The 4,296-nt window shown below is 44.0% G+C and overlaps 1 non-coding gene across 1 annotated transcript; it reads right to left on the reverse strand.

The window, feature by feature from the left end:
- Positions 1–953: 953 nt before the first annotated feature.
- Positions 954–1,028, reverse strand: Trnat-ugu (transfer RNA threonine (anticodon UGU)). Its single transcript has one exon. It is a non-coding gene; the product is annotated as a tRNA-Thr (tRNA).
- Positions 1,029–4,296: the final 3,268 nt, after the last annotated feature.

A 4,296-nucleotide genomic window follows, 5' to 3' on the forward strand; every position in this document is an offset into this window, starting at 1 on the left:
GAAGACAGAGATTGGAATACGTCAAGCAAATAATTGAGGACGTAGGTTGCAAGTGCTACTCTGAGATGAAGAGGTTAGCACAGTAAAGGAATTCGTGGCGGGCCGCATCAAACCAGTCAGTAGACTGATGACCAAAAAAAAAAGTGCTCAGAGCCATTTGAACCATAAAACAGTGTAGCAGCTCTGCCTGAGGGGAGCAATCAGTAGCATTTTCAGTGTTCTGCTGTAGCTCTTCCAGTATGAGAGGACAATTTGAATACACATTCCCCGTCAGTCTCCCTCACAGCTGAAAACCACAGGGAGGAGAGACATCAGGTGATCTAGGTGGCCAGAATACGCACTGCCTCGGCTGATTTTCCCTCCTTCACCGACATTAAAAAAAAAATGCAGTCTTGACAACGTTGCCTACCTGGTGAGTGCTGCTGCTCTGGCTTGCTGGTCTTGCTGAAAATATCCATAGATTTGTTCAACTACTGTGAGTTGATCCAGAAGTGAGTTTCTGGACACAGTGGTTAACATTAATAATCTGCTGAAACGCTGTCATTACGGTGGAAATATTAGACATAGCGCGCTGAGATTATGCAACGACTCTTCAGTGTCCTGATAGGGATTTACTGACGCATAATGTGGCATGTTCTGTGAGTTCACGTACTACGTGTTGGGTTGGCAGAAGAGCCAACACCGTGTTACTAGAGGAGACCGAAATGCACGCGTTTTACCTCACGCAGGCTGGCGTGAGGAGGGAAGAACTATACTGACGTGAGGTCTGGAACATGACAAGGAATTAGAATTCAGAAAGCGGACGTAATTAGTTGGATACTTAACTTTAATCCATTAATGATGAACGTCGCTCTTGACGGTACATGATTCACAATATTGAAATTATAATTAAATGGAAACCCTAGCTGCAAACAGGCGTTGATGTACTTCATTGGGGACATGTTGAAAATGTGAGCCCCAACCGGGACTCGAACCCGGGATCTCCTGCTTACATGGCAGACGCTCTATCCTTCTGAGCCACCGCGGGCACAGAGGATAGTGCGTCTGCAGGGACTTATCCCTTGCATGCTCCCCGTGAGATCCACATTCCCAACATGTCCACACCACTACATTCGTAGTGCGCCTAATAGATGTTTGCCCATCATACTCATTACTCGTGGCAGATTAATCTACCAAGTCCCGTACGAATGTAGTGGTGTGGACATGTTGGGAATGTGGATCTCACGGGGAGTGTGCAAGGGATAAGTCCCTGCAGACGCACTATCCTCTCTGTCCGCTGTGGCTGAGATGGATAGAGCGTCTGCTATGTAAGCAGGAGATCCCGGGTTCGAGTCCCGCTCGGGGCACACATTTTCAACATGTCCCCAATGAAGTCTATCAACGCCTGTTTGCAGCTAGGGTGTCCATTTAATTATCATTCCATTTCTAGCAAAGCTGCATGGTCATCCTCGGTAACTGTTCTTTCGGGAACAGATACTACCGTCATATATATTCACAATATTATCTGTTCAGAATACATTCTTGAATATGGCGCCTTGCTAGGTCGTAGAAAATGACGTAGCTCAAGGCTATGCTAAACTGTTGTCTGTGCAAATGAGAGCGTATGTAGTCAGTGAACCATCGCTAGCAAAGTCGGCTTACGACTGGGGCGAGTGCTAGGGAGTCTCTCTAGACTAGACCTGCCGTGTGGCGGCGCTCGGTCTGCAATCACTGATAGTGGCGACACGCGGTTCCGACGTATACTAACGGACCGCGGCCGATTTAAAGGCTACCACCTAGGTAGTGTCTGGCGGCGACACCACACTATGAGATTCTGAACCAGGCCCCATCAGCAGAAATGAAGAACTGAGGGTTCAAAAGTCATGATTTCACTTCAGTCAGAAACCATCGGCAGTATTCATTGATGATGATGATGATGATGTTTGGTTTGTAGGGCACTCAACTCTGCGGTCATCAGCGCGCAGTTCCAATTTTTACGCAGACCAATTTTTTTCACAACCCAGTCCAGCCACTGTCGGGAATGATGATTATAAAATGATGAGGACAACACCCCCCACCCCCAGGCCTTGGTCAGAGAAAATCCCCAACCCGGCCGGGAAGCGAACCCAGCACCCCATGATCCAGAGATTGCAACGCTAGCCGCTTTCCCCCCCCCCCCCCCCCCTTTGGACAGGGAAGGTAAAACTAAAAAAAAATCTACTTGCCACCGCCACTTGTGTCCTAACAAAAAAAATAAAATGCACCTCTTCAGGCGTTTGGCGCCTATCTAGGCATATCCCAAAACAACTGACCTATTCCTACGAGGATGTAGGTAAGGAAGAATGTAGGGGGGAAGAACATAGAGAGTAGCGATTGAAATGGAGGTAGTTGTGTATGGGCTTTTGTTATTTTTTTAGTTTATTTTAGTGCATTTTTATTGTTTTTGTTTTCTTTGCGTGTTTGTATGTATATTTTTATTTTCTTTTATTTATTTATTTATTTTTTAAATTTTTTAAATTAAATTAGTCTATGTACCAGAATTCCAGGAGTCGATAGCGCCTTCCGATTGGCAGAACATCTAAACGTGTCTTCTCGAAAATTTAATGGAGACTATGAAACGTCCCCTTTTGAAGAATTGTATACGAGACTGTGCTTAACCTGACACACAATATTTTTAGCGCAACGCAATCTGACTTTCAAAAATCCCTACAAAAGAATGGCCCTGACTAACATTAACCTATACGTTTCACAAATCACTTACCTCACAGAAATCTCGGTTACTCGAACTACTGCAATACAGCGAGCGCCACTACTCCCAGCTAAATAAAAGATTCAAACTACGGAAGGCACTAACTACTGATAGGCATAGTTAGCAAATGAAAGATTTTAATAGAGAACAAACAATGGATTTACCTTAATAGTGTTGAAAAATCATAATATACATAGCAGTTCATGACATCCAGTCTTACAAATTTCAAATCTGCGCCATTTCTCTCCCCACATCGACCACTGCTGGCGGCTCACCTCCAACTGCGCAACGCTACGCGCTGTTCACATCCAGCTGCCCAACACTACAATAGCAGACAACAATGCAAACTAGCCACAGACTGCACACAGCACAGCCAGTGATTTTCATAAGAGCGCTACGTAACGTTGCCAATAAGAAAATATAAACAGCCTACTTACAGGGTGTAGGTAAGGAAGAATGAAGGGGGGAAGAACATAGAGAGTAGCGATGAAAATGGAGGTAGTTGTGTATGGGCTTTTGTTTTTTTTAGTTTATTTTAGTGCATTTTTTTGTTTTTGTTTTCTTTGCGTTTTTGTATGTATATTTTTATTTTCTTTCATTTATTTACTTATTTTTAAAATTTTTAAAATTAAATTAGTCTATGTACCAGAATTCCAGGAGTCGATAGCGCCTTCCGATTGGCAGAACATCTAAACGTGTCTTCTCGAAAATTTAATGGAGACTCCGTTTGTAGTGCGATCAGAACACTATGTCGGCAAAAAGCAGTATCAGCATCTCATGGCTTGGACGTTCCCGCTGGAAAGCTGGTCATGAAAGGCGCTCCGTAGAAAATTGGAAAAGAACTGCTTGTACCTGATGTTACGAACAAGCGTTCAGTGTCGATCGTTAAGGTACGTCCAGTAACCTAGTTCTAATTTCTCGTCGGGGACAAAAAGGCAGCGTACCGTATGACCACGTATCCAATTCACAGCGTTAGATTTTGTTGCGGGGTAATGATTGACATCCGGGAATAAAAGCGTCTGGAAAGTGATCTGAGTATCTACTAGACCACGAGCAGCGGACGTACGCATTGGTGATTCTAAATCACGGTTTGCGGCATTTTCAGTGCTGAACAGTTGACATGTGCATTAACAACGGCCAAAAACATATTCTCAGTTTTCATTCCCATTTTCTCTACCCTGTTTTACGGACAATAAGACACACATTCTTCTTCGAAAAATTGCCCCCAAAATTAAAGTGCGTCTTGTACTAGAAATTAATATTAAAATGTCCAGTGCCTGATTTAAATTTCCCACCAGTCTTAAAAATGGCCACATACTCGACGCCGTGGGAAACCTATCTCTGTCTGGCAACATTGGATTCAATTGGCAGCAGCAGTGCACCGATGCGACAAACATGAGTTGCGTGTGTTCACAAGTTTGCTGGCACTGTCTCACTCCTGCCCAGCCATCACAAACCCAGAACACTGTCTAGCCTATGATGCATCATTGCAGTCAACGATGCCAGTGAACTTGAACTGAAAGTGATTTGTGTTATCGGTTACGGTACAATCCTTTTTTGGTATCTTT

Source organism: Schistocerca cancellata, chromosome 12, assembly GCF_023864275.1.
Source record: "Schistocerca cancellata isolate TAMUIC-IGC-003103 chromosome 12, iqSchCanc2.1, whole genome shotgun sequence".
Lineage (NCBI taxonomy): Eukaryota > Metazoa > Arthropoda > Insecta > Orthoptera > Acrididae > Schistocerca > Schistocerca cancellata.